We start from the raw sequence: 20,635 nt of genomic DNA, 5'->3' as shown, positions 1-20,635 counted from the left end.
AGACAGCTGGTGAAAAGAGTTTATATTTTATCACACATTTGTAATTGATATATCTCACCTGTCAGGTGAGATGTTTACCTTTAAAACAAATTCCTACGAGGCATAATTTTCCCACAGCGGAACAACTTTCATGTAGGATATTTAGAATTTCCTATATCGGAATAAAATAAATTTCTATAGGAATTTTAAATCCGATAGGAGTTGAACAAAGATCCGATGGGATTTCAGATACCGAAATGTTAATTTCCTTTAGGATAACTAAATGTTTTTCTTAAATTCATCTAGACCAAACTGTTATCCTATAAGAAATATAATTCTAATCCTATAAGATTTTCAAAATATCCTATAAAATTATTTCTCCTATGAGATTAATTTTTTTTTCAATGGGATATTGATTTTTCACCTATCAGGTGGGACACATTAAAAAAGGCAATGTTCAAATGGTACATAGATTTTAACGAACTTGGCACTGGCATAATCATCCGGCATAGTGTGAACAGTTCTAATTGAAGATATGGTCATTCATCGATTTTGATGTACTAGGAGATTAATTTGTGTTTTATCTGTGGAACCTAGTACGCCCCCATAGTATCTTGCCCACATTAACAGAAAATGATTATTTTTTACCTATGTATAGTGAACGATTAATTTATTATTCAAATAAATTCATATACATTTTATCTGGCGATTTTAAAAAGTATTGAGCAGTTATGAGATGTCAGATAGATGCAATCATCATCCACAAACCAACAAAACAGCATGTGATCTACTAGTTCGAGTGGTGTATCAGATATAAAGTATTCCTGTCGTTAGAATCGAAAAAACCATTGCCGCAATGGAACAAGAAAGCATAAAAAAGCACAATGTATGTTAATAAACAACATATCGGGTCTAAGTAATACTACATGTTCAGCACCACAAGCGGTTCTGCAGTGCATGCATTGTCAATTTGTTTGAATCCAGAATCCATTGCGGGTGTTTCAGATTGATAAGACTGCATGTAGCAGTTGTTATTGTACAACATATATACTAGTATGTCCGTATAAACTACAGTTTACATCCAATAAACATGGTTTATTGACTCGCGATCGGGAACTAGGATCAGTTCATTTTTGTGAATTTGGCGTGCCATAGCTGTACATGATCGAGTCCATACACTGGAGTTCTGTCGATACCTATCATCCGTATATTTATTCGGGTTTTATTGTAACTGGACAGAGTCCATCAAAAGTTGTATAAACTTTAAATACAAGGTTTAAGTTATTAATTACTATAAATCATAACTTGTTCTGAACATATTTTATTGTTTAAATCAAAAGAATTTGAAACAATTTCCTGTAACATATACAATACATTGTACATTTGAATATAGCAAATATATTTAGTCTGATTAGCAATATACCGATTGGATTGTAACGTTATCCAATGTGTTTCTCTTGACGCAAATATTGGAAGACAGTAACTGTTTTATAGTGGCATATACTTGTACCTTTTCATTTTTTCCAGAATCATGTATAGATCTAGAGCAGCCATCGCAAACAATTGAAGCATATTTTAAAGGGCATGGTCACGATTTTGGTAATAAATTATTTTTCCGAATTGAATAATTACAATGTTTCAGTGAGGCATTCTTAATAGGCAAACAAAATTTGAGTGTCTTTGTTGAGTTATAAGCAAGTTACAGAGCTTACAATTCTTTGACATGTAAACAAAGCTTTTGTTTACATTTTGAATGTTGAAGTGAAAATTTCAAATTTAGACCTAAAATGAATGTGTTAAACGTTAGGAACTGTTTATCTATGCTTAAAATCAGTAAGAAGAGAGAAAAATCAGCTTGAAAAAGGTTTTTAATTGGTATATTGAACCTATGTAAACAAAAACAGGGCACGAGCCTTGAGCTCTGTATCGTGCTTAAAACTTAAAGATTCATTTGAACATTAGAAATGCATTTCTAAAGCATTGTAAATAATAAAAATAGAATTTGTCGAAAATCGTGACCATGCCCCTTTAAGAGTAGGTTAAATGAAAGTACATGTAGAGTATAAGGTTTTTTTAAGTTCAATTTTTATGTGTACAGTTTATGTTCAGATAAGTTCTGGTTTTGTGACAACAAAAGACGAGTTGGGACATCCTCCAAAGTCTAACGGAGTTGTCCTTCTTTGGGAAGAATACAACGTTAACTGGATTAAATCCATTTCCAAAATATTTACATCGTTATCAAAATTGTAATTGATGTATGTTCTAAGAAGAATGTTTAAACGAACTATCATCAGCAATTATTCTGCATTCTGCAGTCTATATGAATGAAGGAAAATGAAGACTTTACCATCGAAAACGTTTATTTGCATTAATAACTTATATAATTACTTGTTTTGCGACATTTTGCATAAAATGCAATTTTTCTATAAATCTAGAAACGTTTACATTATCGTTAAATCAAAGGAAAATTACATCTACATTAATAGATCACATTACCAATATTCTCACAAAATGCTACATTATGACTCAATGTGGGTTCCATGCACCTTAATCGATATTTGCAAATCGTTAAATTAATACAAGTTCACCCAACCGAACATGTCTATCGGGAAGTATAAATTAAAGATCTTTTCAGTTCTCGCTTCTCGCCGTACTAGACTGTGAACACACGAGACTTTACTTGACCGAAAAACTTGTCGAAACAAGGTAAGTCATGAAAATTAATATCTACATGTACCATATCCATTGAATCTATTCATAATTAGGCCCTCCATGTGAAAAGAGACATGTATGTGCACACAAATATCTAAATAGAACATTATTTTGATACGTAACGTACTGGCATTCAATTATGCATTGCATATAAAATTAGGGCGATTTGGCAAAATGATATTTCAAAATACTGATTTCAGATGGCATTATCCAAGCCAGATGCCCCAAAAACTGTTTCAGGCCTACCAGTGACTGCACAACACTACCTAATGTGTGGCACCAAAGACTGTGAAAAGAACTGCCAGTTTTACTGCAACCCTTGTCACCGACCAATGTGTGAACAATGCAGAGATGAACATCAGAAGTACAGAAACCAAGAGCCACGAAGTGGTCCCTTACAAACAACGCAAAATACAGCTTCCTGTGGAGAAATGCAAGGATCACCCAAATAAAGACATAGACATTCTCTGTGAGGACTGCCAAGTTCCAGTTTGTTCTAAATGTACCACATAAAAACCATCAAAAACACACACTTAAAGATTTGGAGACAATCTATTCAGAGAAATTTTCTCTTTGTCTTAAAAATATCAAGGAAATACACCAGGTTTTTATCCCAAATTCACAAGATGTTCAGAGGGATATTAAAGAAAACGCCAAAGATATAAAAGAAACCATGGATAATGTAAGAAATATGATGAAAACTGAAACCGAATCTTTAAAATGTCTGCTGGAAACAGTCACGTCAGATAATATAGAGCAAGTCAATAAAATGGAAGAATCACTGATGGAAAGTCTTCAGAGTCAAGACAAAACTTATCAAGATTACATCTTCTATCTTGAGAACCTTGCCAAAAAGTTCAATGGCTACTTGTCCTCAACTAAACTTCATGATAGTCCACTCATTTTCTCTCATTCTGACCAACTAAAAGCCAAACCGATACCAGAGACAATTAAACCAGTTCCTCCAGTATTTACTGCTGGTCGACACAGCAAGGAGGATGTCAACAAACTACTGGGTAGAGTAACTGTTCCAGACACTAAACCAGAGAACAGAAAAATAAAACCCATGAAGACTGCCTCTACACACTATTATAATATGAATAGTTATTCCTTGTATTTAATCGGGTTTTTGTTACTGCTCATTTTATTTGTATCTGGTTTAAATATTGACGACCATACATGGAAACAGATTGAAGAAAACTGGAAGAAATCTTACATGAAACCAACACTGTCTCTGTCTTCCTCTGTCAACAAAATCATGGAGTACACAATACCTGAAGCTGATATTATACAGCATATATCGCTTTGTAAATCGGACATGGTCTGGGGCAGTGATTATCGTGGCTACCTTGTTCAAGCAGATCTACGGGGTAATCAGCTATACGCGATACAAACCCGTGGTGACTCAAGATTTGAAGGTTACAACACAATCAAGCAGAATGGAGATCTGATCTATACAGACAAAGATTATAAAATCATCAATAGAATAACACAGGATAATAGAATAACTGAATTCATTAAAACAGGAGACTGGACACCTCTCAGCATATACTCCTCCAACATCAACGGCGATATACTGGTGGGGATGAAAAAGTATGGAGAGGCTAGAGTCACCAGGTACAATAAGTCAGGGAAAGAAATACAGAACATACAGAGGGACAACAAAGGACAGGGGCTGTACGAGTATCCACTTTACATCACAGAAAACATCAATGGGGATATTTGTACATCAGACAGAAACAAACAAGCTGTAGTAGTGGTGGATAAAACAGGAACACATCGGTTCTCCTTCAAAGGTCAGGGGTCAGATTTTTCACCCAAAGGAGTATGTACAGTTCTCCTCGGTCACACCCTTGTGTCTGATGTTGTCACTAAATCAGTTTATCTCCTAGATCAGGACGGTCAGTTCTTGTCTCTACTACTACCTGCATACGATGAAAATACAGGCTTTCCCCTTCGTTTATGTGTGGATGAAGAGAACAATCTCCATGTGGGACAAGGTTACAACAACACAGTGACAGTGTACAAGTATCTACACTCATAAGTGTTCATTAAACCTTAAAGTACTTGTCTAGATATATGACATTGTATATTGTACAGTCATGCATATACAGAATTTCTGCATGGTCTCTACTTATAGTAAGTAAGTAAGTAAGTAAGTAAATCATTTATTATAGTGACATGTGCATTTTGCATGTTACAATAATACAGTGAAACAATAATACTATACAATTATTTAATGCTTGAGCAGTCAATAGACCAGAATATTTTTCCCGAGGTGCAGGGAACAGCTCAGTATGATCTATTGCCCGAGGCCAACGGCCGAGGGCAATAGATCATACTGAGCTGTTCCCTGCATCAAGGGAAAAAATTCTGGTCTATTGACTGTTCAAGCATTAAATAATTGTTTTATTACCTAATTCCTTTTTTAGTTTTCGGGGTTTACAATTTGCATATTGCAGATGGTTTTCGTGCCATTATTCAATATACTCAGATTTTTTTTCCATCTTTTACATGCACAAAGCCTGTTGCATGCATTACAACATCTCAATTTAATATTAGTTTACTCAAAGAAGGGGGAGTCTTTAACCCATTAGATTTTCATTAGTCTTTTACCTCATATAAAGCTTTAAACCTGTTGATTATTTGATACTCCATTTTGATAACATTGTATTTGGTTTCACCAAGTACTAAAAATAGCGTCTATGTAAAGGAATATACATTCCCTGAGAACTATCGAAAGGATATAACATTAACATACCCGCGTTCTGAAATACGTTGCCGGTCCAATAGATCGCAGTCTATTGACCGGCGGTTCAATAGATCGAGGTCTATTGACCGGCGGTCTAATAGATCGCAGTCTATTGACCGGCAGTTCAAAATAGACGCAAATATTTAATTTGTAATAAAACAACAAAATCCCTTTGATTAGGTAATAAAAGATAATAGCACCCGGCCCATCGGACCTATATGTCACTGGTTATATGAATTACATATTTAAAAGTCAACGTGAAAATTTTGATTGTCTTAGTTTTAGAGCATTAATAATAAATTGAGAGCATTGCCGGGGATAAGTACATACTAAAGTTCTGAATAATTCAAATTCTTCATAATTTGTTGAGCCAGTGGTATTTCTAATAAGTAAATTTCGTAAATCATTATATAATGTACATTTTAGGATGAAGTGAATTTCATTTTCAATTTCATTTAAATTACAAAAAACACAGAGTCTGTCAGTTAAAGGTTCATTTCGAAAGCGTCCAGTTTCAACACGTAAAGGGAGAATTCCACATCGGAGCTGAGCTAGGGCAGATCTTTGATTTTTTGGAATGTTCATGAGAAGATAATTTTCTGTTGAGAAGTTTTGCTTTAGGAGACGGTAAGTTCTGAGTTTGGGAGAGTTTTGAAGATTTGCGAACCAAATGTTTTCTGATGTCGAGTGTTGGTTTTGGATAAAAAGTTGGACGTCACAGCATATTGCGTTAGTATAGATATTTGACATGTTCACGGAATTTAGCACAGCTTTTAGTTGGCAGTTCCATCCCCTTTCGTTGTTAAGGCATTGATCCCAGATGAAAACTTGTTTTGCCGTCCTGTTGTTGTCCATTGTCTGAAATTTGTTCCAAAGGCGGACCATATTAGATTTGTGTCTGGAGCTAGCAGGGGCCCATCCGGTTTCTCCTCGTACGGCTAGTAGTGGTGCTAAACGATGTGTTCCCAGGAAATATCTTGCTGCTCGGTCCTGCACTTGGTCCAGTGAATGGAAGTTTTGGTATCCCCATACTCCGCTGCAGTAATCTATTACCGGGGCGACACAGCTATAAAATAATTTTTCAAACGTAGTGAACCCAATGTCCTTCAAGCTGTGGGTTTTGGATATTAAGGAACCAAGAGCTCGTCCTCCAGATTTAGAAAGATTTTCGGCATTATTTTTAAAATCTCTGTTTTCGTTAAATAACACTCCGAGGTATTTATAAACTGATGCATATTCTAATATCGTGTTTCCTATGTAAAATGTAAAGTTGCTTTTTTTACTGTTTCGTTTTCGGAAATGTAAGATTTTTGTTTTTGCTAAATTGATTTGTAAGTGCCACTTTTTGCACCAGTTACTTACAACGTCAAGAGTGTCTTGCATATTTCTTTCATTTTCAGTGATGAGAGCTATATCGTCTGCATATAGAAGAATTCCAACATCAGTATGATGAATAGGGATTCCCTTTTTTGTATTTTTAACTTCCCTAGCTAAGTCGTTAATAAAAAGGGCAAAAAGGGTTGGCGATAGGTTATCTCCTTGTCTAACTCCGGAGGTGCAGTTAAACCATGCGGTGTGATGATCTCCTATGCGCACACAAGATTCTGTATTGTGATATAAAGATTTAACATTGTTGTAAAAATGACCGTCCACTCCGTTAGTTAGGAGACTGTATTGTAGTAGATCCCGGTCAACCGTGTCGAATGCTTTCTGTAGGTCAATAAATGTAACGAACGTGGTATCTCTATTTTGTATTAGACTGTTCAGAGTAAAAACGTGATCTTCACAATTTCGATCTTTCCTAAAACCATTTTGTTCATCAACTAAGAGTTCGTTGTCTTCTAGGTAAGCTGTTAATCTGTTGTTTAAAACGGAACTATACGCTTTGGATATGACCGAGAGTAGACTGATGCCCCTGTAATTCAGTGGAATTCTAGGGTCAGAATTTGGGTCTTTTAAGATGGGATATATGATCGCTTTTTTCCAAATGGTCGGTATTTTGTGATTTTCAAATATAAAGTTGAACATTTTGTGCAGAGCTTTTATAACAGTGTCATTTTTTAGTACTTCATTTGGCAGTTGATCAATTCCTGTAGATTTCCCGTCTTTATTTTTTAGTACGGTATTCCTTATTTCGTTTATATCTATAGTTTTGTTAAGCTCTGAGTTGGAGATGTATAATGGATCAAGCATGTTTTGTTTAAATGCATGTTTTTGGATAATAGACGTATTTCTAAATTCGGAGTCGAATGAGGAGTCCGTATTTGGGTTGTAGAGATTGGAGAACTCAGATTTCCATTTTTCTTTAAGATATTCAGGATTCGTTGTTACACTACCGTCCTCCATATAGCATTCATACGGGATTTTAGATTTTCGCTTTGGGCCCAAGTGTTTAATTTTGTCCCAGAATTTGCGCGGGTCTTTCACCGAAATTTCTTCTATTTCTAAACTCTCTCCTTTGCGCCATTTTCGATCATAATATCGGAGTCTTCTGTCAAGTTTATTTTGCGAATATTTAAATTTTTTCTGTAGTTCTTGTTTTTCTCTGTGATTTTGTTTGCATTTCAGGAATTTCTTTTCATTTTCTCTAGCTATTTTCCACAAAGAGGTAAGTTCTTCATTCCAGAACGGTTTGTGATATTTGAATTTCTTACGGGTTCTCGCTGTACAATCAAACTTTGGGATCACATCTTCCATTTCTTTTATTATGTTACAGAGGTCATTGTATAAGTCGTCGGACTGGTTTTGTGTTGATCTGCTTTGTTCAATGTTGGTTATCAAGCGTGAAATGCACCCCTGCGAATGTGTTCGGAATGTTTTCTTTATCGTTGCTAAGTATGTAATAAATCCGGAGGTGCTCGAATAAAAGTTCACGAGACTTCACCGAGATTTGTTAAGTTCCTGTGAAATATCGAGCGGAAGTATAAGTGTTCGGATAATATTCTCAAAATACGTAAGTACTGGTCGTTTTTCATATCATATCCTACTTGCATTTATGTTAGAACATGAAAATCGTTTAAGATGTATGTTTTATTTCACCATCTAGCGGTTATTAATATTAAACGATAATATTCAGAACAGAGTTATCGTTCGTGTTCAACCACGTGTAGAGTGGTTGAAAATATAAACATTGGGTTGCTTAATAAAAAAATAGCCATGTTTTGATGCTTGTGGTGTGCAATACCATGTTTTTAGAAAAGTAATGAGTGTCTGTTTTGCATAAAAAAATTATATATCGAGTCATTTTCAAGGAACATTTTGCATAAAATAGTATCGTCTGTTTCACTATTGATGCTATTACTAGGTCAGGCGCGGATCGAAAATTAACCCTCAGGGGGAATCTCTACAAGCATGTTAATTGTTGCAACAGAAGACAAAAACTACTTTTTGTATTGTCGCATTTATTTCTAGAACACGTTTTATCACCAATTAATGAAGATAATGTTTGAAATCAATAAACCTCTAGATTTTATATTTGACTACAAGTACCTAGATTTTATAAAACTGACTATAAACACGAGGCATTTTTTTTACTGCGAAACTGAAAGGGTCAAATAAAATCACGTAGTCTAAAATCTAAATGACAATAACATTCGCAGGGGTGAAATGGCACTTGTTGCTATGTTTGATTTCATGAAGTCAGGTGGAATTTGGCGCAACTTGTAGCGATGGTTTTTTGCCGCATTTGGGGTTAAACATTTATCAGCTGTTAGGTGCGGAATTTCTGCATTTATTGCCAGCTCAAATGAAAGCAATGCGTGATTGGGACTTTTAGATTTCTCTCCTAGCAATCGAAATAAATTAAATTCTTCTATTAAGTCTTTGCAATTGGTAATGCGAAAATTTTTGCGTTGCTTGAAAATATCATGAGGTACACAGATGTAGTCTACTACTGATTTTCCTCGTGTTGAATAATACGTGTACTCGTTCGATTCATTGCCGTAGCGACCGTTTAGAACACAGCATCTACTATCGTTTAAAAATTCCAAGAACGAATTGCCGTGCTGGTTTTGAGTGTTATCAATAGTAATTCTAGGTGGTAGTTCGTCTGTGCCTTCATTACCATCTTGTGTTTTTCCTATTCTCGAGTTAAAATCTCCACAAATAATAACAGAGCCTATATCATAGTGTTGGTACATTTGAGTTAATAGGTGTGTGAAGAAAGAAGACGAGTCTCGTCCCCATGGAGAATTTTCAGGTGGCAGGTAGCACGAGAATATCACAAATTCAAAGTCATTTTGCTTGTTTTGGAATTTAACACCAAGAATCCCTTCGTATGAGTTATCTATTGTTTCTATATCGTAGGTTTCAAACATCCACTTTTTAATTAATAAACCCATCCCTCCAGACCCTTTTGGTGCTTTAATATGAATGTTTTTCCTGTTTGATCCTATCCAAATGTAATCAAAATTGTTCATGTATATTTCTTCTGATTCAGTTAAGTGGGTTTCATTGACGCTGATGATGTCGCAATTTGACTTATTTATTAGTTCTTGTCTCAGTTCTGTGTTGGCTCTAGTCCAACCGCATACATTTAAATGACCAATTTGTACATAGGGTTTACCGAGGGGTCGGGTAGTGTCCTAATAATCAGGGTCGTGATCGTCGTGATCGTCGTGCTCGAATCGTGGTTCTGGGTTTAAGGTTGTAGACCTCGGTGTCTTTTTTACAATTCGACCGTTCGATGTTATACGAAACTGATTTCCGTTCGGCATTTCTCTCAGTAATGTACGAGCATTGAGTTCTAAAATTCTTTCAGTATGTGATTTGCTTCCTCTGAGAAAAACAGTTTTGTATTGATCTTTTTCTTTCAATTTTCTTTTCTCTCTCAAAACCTGCTTTTTTTCTTCCAAGTTCGAAAAGCTAATCTTAACCAAACCGGGTCTGCCGATTCTCCTCGAACTTAACCGGGCTGCGTCTACTACCGTCACCGCGATAGTTAATTCGGGGTCGTTGACTGTGTTGGCAGTGTGCTCGTGTTCGCGAGGGAACTCTGGTTCCGCACGGTCTGTGGTTTCAACTTTGTCTAGACGCTTTATAATGAGCTCAACGGTCCGTGACATTGTATCTATTTGGGCTTGTTGTTTACCCAGCTCTAAGTCGAAGTCGCTTTTCATAGCCTTGAATTTGTCTCCAATGCTGGACATAAATTCTTTACTAAATTTATCTAATTTGCTGTCCAAAGTAGATTGAAGTGATTTTTGACCTTTTTGGAGTGAATCGATAGCTTCCGCAATGACAGTCATTCTATCTAACATACCTCCAGAGCCTTCGGGGCTTTCGGGTGAGTTCTCCGCCATTTTCACTTGTTTTTGTTGTGGCTTGGGCGTTGTCCCGTCTGATGACCGGCGTCTCTTTTCCTGCTCCGAAGTAGTTTCAACCTCAGTTTTAGGTTCCTGGTTGTCCTGTCTCTCATTAGGCATCTCGCTTTGGAGGAATTCACTTTGCTTTATTAAAATTATCAGAATTTCAATATTTGAGACTCACTTAGAAAAATTTTGTGGTGTCCATTTTCACGCATGCGCACAGATCTTATATTAAATAGTGAATCTGAAATTAAACTAATAACAGTATTTTGTAGTTGAATTTGGGGTGGAGAAAAGAAAAATGTTGGCAAATAACAAGTAACAAATTTATCAATAACACAATTATATGTGTATTTTATGTTCCTACTGGTATTGTTATTGAATAGCATTATAAAGCTTTAAAAAAAGTTGTGTGTTTAGGGGTAACCCTACCTAACCTACAAAAATGCCCCGAACCTACCATTTTTAGATGTCTGTTTTATCCATTTGTGATTTTTATATTATTTCTATTAAAAACCCATTTTTAAATACGACACAAACAAACACTCTTAGGATTCATGCATAAAAAAAATATGATAAAATTTAAAAAAAATCCCTACCTACCAAACCTAATTTTTTCATCAGTGTTACCCTAAACACACCAATTATTTTTTTAAATAGGCCTTATACTGTGAGGTGATAACTTTGGTCGGGGCGTGTTCAAATCCAATAAAGTCCGAAGGGCATTATGATAGATTTTATCACCCGGACCGAAATTATCGCCTCATAATATTCAGAGAATGATTCCTTATCACTTATATTTATATATTTACATCTACCAAGTATTATTTCCCCTTTTTCGTACGGAAACTTAAATATAGTTAATTCATAGATCAATAGAAACAGCCAGACTGAAATCTACACGCCCCGTTTATCGATTGGTCGAAATCTACAGCGGCTGAAACTGACAAGAAAATGACAGGACTGAAATTGACACGCCCTGTTTATCGATTGGTCAAAGCCTACAGCGACCTAAGAAAAATCACGGACTGCACGTAATACTTGCAGTAATCATGATGATGTTGGACTCAAAGTCTCACAAGAGACGTTTCTTTTAGCTAACGTACAGCTGTACTTTAGGGAATTTTACAAACTTTTCATAATGAGTTTAATTTTTAGATGTTAATATATACAAAAAAATGCTTTCTTTGATGATTCATGCGGGTTTTAAAGGTAGCTATCATTGCAGAAAAAATTCACATAACCCCTTAACGCGGGTTATGTATTTTTTCTGTAATGTTCTTGACCTTCAGTTCTTGACCTTCTGCTCGAATAAGATGTTAAAGAATATATTATATTTTATTGTGTTTGCTAATATATAATATATTAATACTTCCTTCCAAGGTACCTCACATCTTGTTGCAATATTTGATTTATGATATATCTTGACCGAGATTCTTACGTATTTTAAATTGTTGAACTGCTCTGTTGTCTGGAAAGGATGGATGGATTTTTTAAAGGCATAAAAAATCAGAGATGATATTATTCCAATTTTTTACGCAGTAAGAATCAATACAGACCAACTCATCATTTATTGAATTTAAGAAAATCACTTTATTTAGAAAGAGGCTTAAAGAGACTCAAAGTAACAAATTATAATATACAAATGTATAAAAATCACAAAATAGTATCAAACGATTTTTTCTAAAATTCACTCACACTCGTTTAACGAATTTGGGTTTTTTTGTTGTATGTTTATATATTAAAACTCTACTTTAAAAATAGTAAGATTATATAAAAGAACGTTAGCAGTTTTTTTAATCAACACAAGAGAGAGAGGGAGTTTTCTCGCATTATCACCGGTGTGAGATCGGTTTGTCCGGTGTGAGACAGCAGTGTGAGATTTTTCTGTCTTACACTGTGTATTACTACGCCGTTTTAAAACGTAAACAAACGTCTGCTGTAGGGAAATGCAAAACAGTGCATTGAGATTATCCATTAAGTAATTGTGTTGCATAATTAATTACAATTTTTCATATTTTAATTGAAAAAACTGTCGTATGCTTTCATTTAACTTGCACTATTTGAAGCACGCGGAGGGATAAACCGAAAGTAATCTTTTGAACGTCACAACAGAAAGTTGTCAAACATCATTTTTTAAGCTAATATAATGCGAGAAAAATAATCATTCATTATAAACTCGTGTGGGATAGTGAAATTCCACCTCGGGGCCAAGATTCACGGTCTAGGACTCGGCAAAGCCTCGTCCTAGACAGTGAATCTTGTCCCCTCGGTGGAATTTCACTATCCCACACTCGTAATAATGAATGATTCTAGTAATCTCTCCTTCTGCAGCATGTTGTATCGACCAGCTTGATTGTTTTATCCTAAACTGCATATTATTACGTGTATTTCTGAGCCTATGAAACCAAACTGTGTTCAAAGCATATTGTAAATGTTAGTTTCATCATTGACAATTTGAAGTCATCATTGACTTTTTACCAAATGAATGATGCATATGTTTTGAAAATTTCTTCAGTACATGTACTTGAACTTCGGTGACAAAAAAGGAAATGTCTAAGGAAAAGAAGAGATGGGTGGATAAGGCGGGTAAAATGCCTATAGAAGGAAGGATAAGATACTATAAAGTTGAAGTATCAACAAATCTGATAAATTTACAAACAATCATTCAAAAGAATATAAATTTAGCATGTAACTCTTAAATATGTTCAATATTTGGAATATGCTGATTTAAATTGGCGTATGCGTGTCAAAACCTCTAAAATAATAGTGTTATTTGTTAGAACTCCAATGCCTTGTCTTTTATAAACTAATTTCACTCAACAAAATCGTGTTGAAATGACGCACTATACATAAAAAATATTGTTTTGTAACCCAACAATCGAATGAATTAGAAAAATGATATAAGTCCGTTAACTCGTGGTAAAAGTCACATCTACCATTTAAACAACGCAGTTTGTTGTGACTGAAATGTCTCAGTGGTTAGAGCACCAGACATTAGTAAGCCTTATATATTAACTAGGATTTTTATTTTCAAAACTAAAACTATTGTTAGAAATTATGTCTTTGCAAACTTGTAATAAAACATTATTAAATAGATTTAATTGGGAAAAATTAAATTTGAAATTGTTTTTACAACTAAAGCCAATGTGATTTGTGCTTTCTTACACCCCCCCCCCCCCACCCCCACCAATCTTTTTTCATGACGAATTATTGAGATAATTATACACACTGTGTCGGATATTTATGCCAGTGCCAATATGGCCTTTTGCACCCGCCTTAGGTGCATGTTTCGAAAAATATTTGCTAAATAATGGACAGTTGATATAGACAACTGGTGAAAAGAGTTTATCACCACTTTTGTATTTAATTTATCTCACCTGTCAGATGAGATCTTTACTTTTGAAATAAATTTCTACGAGGCAACGATTTTTCCTACAGCGGAAACAACTTTCTTGTAGGATACTAGTATTTAGAATTTCCTATATCGGAATAAAAATAACTTTCTTTAGATCCGAAAGGATTTGAATAGAGCTCCGATAGGATTTCAAATACCGAAATTTTCATGTAGGAAAACTGAATGTTTTAATTCAATTCTGGACTTCTAAGACAAACTTTTATCCTATTGGAGATATAATTCTAATCCATAAAGATTTTCAAAATATCTTGTAGGAATAATTTCGCTTGTGAGAATTATTTTTTTTTTCTATGGGATATTGATTTTTAAAGGTAAATATCTCACCTGTCAAGTGAAACATATTAAAAAGGCAATGTTATATCAATTAACACATGGATTTTTTTTTTACGAAACTGCAACTTAAGCGGGTGCAAAAATGCCACCTTGGCACCGGTGTAACGAAGAATATTGACCCGGGTTGAAAATTGACCCGGGGGTCATTTTTCAACGTTGAATATTGACCCGGGGGGTCAATTTTCAACGTTGAAAATTGAGACCAAAATCGTGAAATTTATACCCGGGGTCATTTTTCAACGGTTTGAGAAAGATTTTTCTAAACTCTGATGACCTCGACCCGTTGAAAATTGACCCTGTTGAGAATTGACCCAAACCTCAGAGTTTTGATCTAAACTGGAACTTACTCTACACGGTTTAAATGTACAATCATGCACATATTTGAAAGTTTCAGTTTTAAAATGTACATACTGTCCGATACATATGCGGACGTGGCTAATTTCGTTTAGGCTGATATGTCCAATTAAACATTTAGTTTTTAGATTGAAAATATGATATCCATTTATTATTACAATACTATGTATAAAAGCTAAGAAGATGACCGTTTGCTTCGGAATGGAGTAGGCGAGTAGGACTAGAATACTTTTTGACAAAGATGACATGGTTTTCATTCCCTCATGTGACAGAATTTAAAGTTTAAACTTGTCACAATCTCTGATAAATATATCTAACAAACATATTGCCCGTTATCGTCACTTTTAAGGCAATTCAACAGAGCTCTATTCGACAGGCACCTGACGTTGTATATTTTTCTAATAATTGAAAATATATAACCTCTATACTGCTTTATTGGGTAAAGGTTATATATATTTATATCAAGACAAAAGGATATAATGTCAGATACCTATGCTTAATTTGAAGAAGTCAGAATATTTCACTGACAAAATAATAAATGATTGATTGTCATATTTTTATCCTTTTTCATATATACTAGGGGTTTTTTTATACGTATATATATAGCATATACATATTTACACATGTTTTTAATTTTTTACGACTTAAAAATAATTTTTCATAAACTTGTCTGATTAACTTTATTGAAGCCCCATCCAATTTTCTGCATATACAGTCATAGTTCTTCTTAAAAATGCAATTTATTTCTATTATTTTGAGTTTTCAATTCTATTATTTACCTGTAAATTAGAAACACAGGCAACTGACGTAATATATTTTCTCAAAATTAAAAACATATACCCTCTACAGCAAAAATGTTATCAATTTAAAAAAAAAAGTAGGTTTGCATCTAAATATACAGTCGGAGGATTGTTGATCTAATTATATTAATGGTATATACATGAAAAGGTATGCGAAAAGTATACAACTGATAGATATGTTGTTTGGAGCAGCTGTATTAAGGAAAAATCCGAATTGCTTAAACATGTACATATTGAAGTAACCAGGACAGTTACAGAGATCAGAGTTAATTCTTCTAAAATAATTTTATATAGTGAGCTTAATTTGGAAACCTTGCAATCTCGAAGGGATAACCATAAACTAATTATATTCTACAAGAATATAAATGGTTTAGCACCACAAGATATGTTAGATTGAATTCAATCATATTTTCTTACTGAACATGCATATAATCACAGATCGAATTAGCTTTTTTACTATCTACCACTATATACTTATTACAATAGCTTTGCTCCGTCTACACGTAAATTATGGAATAATCTTCATGCAGAAAAGAAAATTTCATCAACTTTATCTTTCTTTTAAGTCAAAACTTAAAAAACAAAATATACCTAGAACTTACAATCCTTTCAGTTAAGAAAATAGGAAATATTATTTTACGTCAATTACGGATTAAAGCTAGTAAAGCTTACTTATATAAGGATTTTTTTATCTGATGTGAGTCGATGTTTATACTGTGGGTCTGAATCTGAAGGAAATGTGATTTCCCCCCTGGATATCCAAGATACACTCAACAAAGAGACGAACTTTTTAAACAACTTTTTGACATTAGTGTACCATTTTATATGAACTATATACTTTATGGTAGTTCTGATTTTTCATATAGATAAAATTGTAAAATTCTTTCCCATGTTTATACTTATATAAGATCTCCAAAGCGTTTTTGATTCTCTTAAGGTACACTGTTTAAACCTATTTAAGTATTATACCTGTATATTTACTTAATATACAGTTCCCTTTTATTTACTGTTCTTTTCAAATGGGCTGGATCATGAAAATCTCATTCTTATGTTTGTATCTCTGCAGGTATAAATGAAGGTGATATGTTTGTTAATATAGGTGTGAGTGAACATGTCTACCAACAATATGTCATAAAATCACATATGATAAATATTCAGATAATTATTTAATATTCAAGTACCTGATGTCTTATATACACATAATATACACATTTAACCCGTTTAAATTAAATTAATAATGTAGGTGGCTGTGATAGGAAGGTCAATCATTTACTACAACGCTGCATTATGATCTTCTACTACTTATTTCTATTCAAAAAATGCAATTTACCAATTTATTGACGAAAACAATTACTGTTAGTAAATTTATGATAATTTTTTGTGATCAAAGCAATTTAGAAACTTTAATGCAGAATTCTATTGTCATTCTGTACAAAAATTAGGTTGCTAACTTGCTACAGATTCCATGAAGCAGAATTGTTAATGCCTAGAAAAATTAGCGATTTGATGATATTTAGTTACATCAAAAGTTATTATAACGGAACAAATAAAACACCAAAAATCGGCTTTCAAGATATAGTTACTGCAGCATTGTTCATGAAAGAGTACAATGATGTTAGCATATCATCATTTTGTAAACTGTTATTGGCTGGATGGGTGTGAAAACAAAATTCAGATAGTCACAGTTTTAACAAACTGAGTAGGTGCAAACACAAAAATCTCAATATGACATACTGTATTTTTTTTTATTTACACCCACTCAGAAAATTTACAATGAACAATATCAAAAGTTTCAATTTACTGGGTGAACGTAAAACCAAAATTAAATAATATGACGTATTGTAATTTTTTTAAAATTATCTATCTTTGTACACTTCTCCAGCAAATTAAAAGAATGTTTTACTGAATTGAATATTTTAACGTGTAAACATGTATACTAATATTATTAAAAAACATATATTTCTTTAAAAATATATAGATATCACACACCACAATTATACGCGAAAAGTTTATTATGAATAAAAAAGTTATTACATGTACATATTTAAAGGGATACTAGGTAAATTCAAAAAATAATTATTCAAGTCTCATTTTAATCCCCCCCCCCCCCCCCCCCGTTGAAACATGTAAACATGTAAATCTAAAGAATAAATATATAAAAACTGATAATTTTTAATTAAATAAACTCAAGTTATAATATTGATTCGTTAATTTGTGCTTCTTTGCTGTTGAATTTTGAACCGGTTTCATGATCAAAATTCCACGATGCGGGTCAATTTTCAACGGATTAGGGTCTTTATTCAACACCTTTGGTCTCAATATTCAACGTGGAAAAATGACCCCCGGGTCAATTTTCAACCCGGGTCAAAATTCTTCGTTACACCGGCATAATCATCTGGCATAGTGGTTACAGTTATTGAAGATATGGCCATTCATCGATTTTGATGTACTAGGAGATTAATTTGTGGTTTATCGGTGGGACCTAGTACGCCCCTATATCTTGCCCACATTTCCAGAAAATGACTACATGTATTTTTTTACGAGTATACGATTAATCTATTATTCAAATAAATTCATATACATGTTCATTTTCTGGATAATTTAAAAAGTATTGAGCATGCAGTTGTGAGATGTCAGATAGATGCAATCATCATCCAAAAATCAACAAAACTGCATGTGTCCTGCTTGTTCGAGCAATCTTCTGTGTCAATAGAGAAAAACCATTGCGGCAATGGAACAAAAAAGCACAAAAAAGCCCGATTGTGTAAATAAATCTTTTGTAACATATCGGGTCTTAATAATACTACATGTTCAGCATCAATCGCAACTTCTCGGGCCTTTCCGGCAAGCTCGGAAAAACACCTCGAATGTATTAACATCACCGGATGTTTGAATTTTATACAAAATGGAGTCGCTTCCCATTAAAATAAGTATCGGCTAGACAGTCTTGTATGTCGCTTCTGTGTTATATTTTAGTATATATCGTTTACTTTAATGAAGTATAGCTCACATCTCAACAGATCGTGAAATGTGTTCTATTTATTTCAAGTTTTACAAAAAGGGGGGTTGTCATGGACGCCTAGGTAATACATTCGAGGTGTTTTTCCGAGCTTGCCGGAAAGGCCCGAGAAGTTGCGATTGGTTCAGCATCACATGGTCAAGCGGTTCTGCAGTGCATGCATTGTCAATTTGTTTGAATCCAGAATCCATCGCGGGTGTTTCAGATTGATAAGACTGCATGTAGCAGTTGTAAGTTATATTTGTTGGACTAATAGTCATACAATAATTGCTGTATCAAGAAATGAAACGGAGGCGTGACGAGTGCCTGCAAGGGCACGAGGTCACGACCCCGTTTCATTTCAAGATACAACAATTATTGTATGACGATTGGTCCAGCAAATGATTTGTGGCACGCCTACTTTCACGAGCTGTATTTTTCGCGCGGCATATCAGTTTGGACCGCTTTGAAAGATGGACGTAGATTTTCTTGTGGATGGAGATCGACGACTTGACATCATCTCAAGTTTGTGACGAAATGGAAGCTTTCGACGGATTACTGAACATGAGCGTTACGCAGACGCTTGCAGAATACGAAACAGGATTGGATCATGGTGAATTTAAAGTGGATTGGAACTTTTTGGGTGAAGACGAAAACGTTTCTAAAATGCCGACTACATCGCCCAACGAGTGTACCGATAACTCGATTGCGTTGAAATACTCCTGCTCCTAATATTTTTGAGTGTTCCGTTTTTCCGGAAACATCTGCACTGTCCATAGTGAAGAGGGGCCCATGAGCAAGAGGCCTAGATTCCCGTTTGGAGAATTTAAAAACTGCAACATTACGTTTCAGTTTTAAAGTATAATTAGTGTTAAACTACACGGAACGTATATTTTTCAATTTTGTATTAAAGTGTTAAAAATTACACAAGGACGTTCAGCGGAAGAATTTGAGTTTAGAGTTGTTATGAAATTGATTAAAGCATAAGTTTTGTGGAAGTTTGCTTTTTTTTCACTGTACAATAATTCAAAAGTTATTGAACGGTACTATCACCATGCCTTCTTTCATACAGTACAATAACTTGTAAATTCTAAAGTTATTGTACGGTGATATGCCACGCCCACTCGGGTGAAGGACAAGTATTGGAAATTATTGTACACCGGTCATCAAAGAAAAAACGCCGCATAAGTGCCACAATTGTAGCTAACTTACAATTTCTTTACCGCTGCAGTAAGGTTTTAACAATCTTGTTTATCAGGGTGAAATCTATAAGATTTATTTAATTTGATTTACAAAAAAAAAAGAAAAAGGTTTCATGGTTTTGATCATTTCAAATACGATTGCGAAGAATCAGACAGTTATATCACAATCTTAAAGGACCATCTTCAGCACAAGCAGATGACAAAATCGGTGTGTAAAACGATTGTAGGATTTCTTTCGTTTTGTTCAAAATTCAATATAGGAATGGGGAAGCCCATTGCAGAAATCTCAAAGAACAATTGCATAGCTACATTGACATTTGATCCAAAGCAAATTGAAAGAAATATCATTCGAAGGAGGAATTCTTTTGACTTGTAGTATAAATGAGCCCTGAAGCCTGTTGGCTAACATTTGTATAACATTTGTGACAATTTGACATTCAGTTTGTATAGTTTCTGTTGTCTGATGTTGAAACAATAAAGCCTTTTCTTCCTTTGTTCAGTCTTTGTATAGAGAACACTGTGAACTGCACACTACTGCCTCCATGTTTGAAGATTTCAAGAGATGATATTACATTTCAAGCATCCCGATGTAGGGTTGATTCTGAATTTTAAATCCCGACCCATTCACTAGAAGTCGAGTCCCAGGAAAACCTCAACAAAGTTTGAAAGTATATAGAAATAAATTGTACACTTTTCCAAAAAATTCTTCTCTTCAAGAACTACAAAGATTTAATTTGTTATACCTCCTTACATGCATCATGAATTACTTACTAGTATAGTC

The 20,635-nt window shown here is 34.2% G+C and overlaps 1 pseudogene; it reads left to right on the top strand.

Annotated features, from left to right (window-relative positions):
- Nucleotides 1-2,597: 2,597 nt before the first annotated feature.
- On the top strand, nucleotides 2,598-4,832 carry LOC128190530 (uncharacterized; annotated as a pseudogene).
- The last annotated feature ends 15,803 nt before the right edge of the window (nucleotides 4,833-20,635 follow it).

This window comes from Crassostrea angulata, chromosome 6, assembly GCF_025612915.1.
Source record: "Crassostrea angulata isolate pt1a10 chromosome 6, ASM2561291v2, whole genome shotgun sequence".
Lineage (NCBI taxonomy): Eukaryota > Metazoa > Mollusca > Bivalvia > Ostreida > Ostreidae > Magallana > Magallana angulata.
Note: the sequence above shows the minus strand (reverse complement) of the source record. Positions and strands in the feature narration are given on the sequence as shown.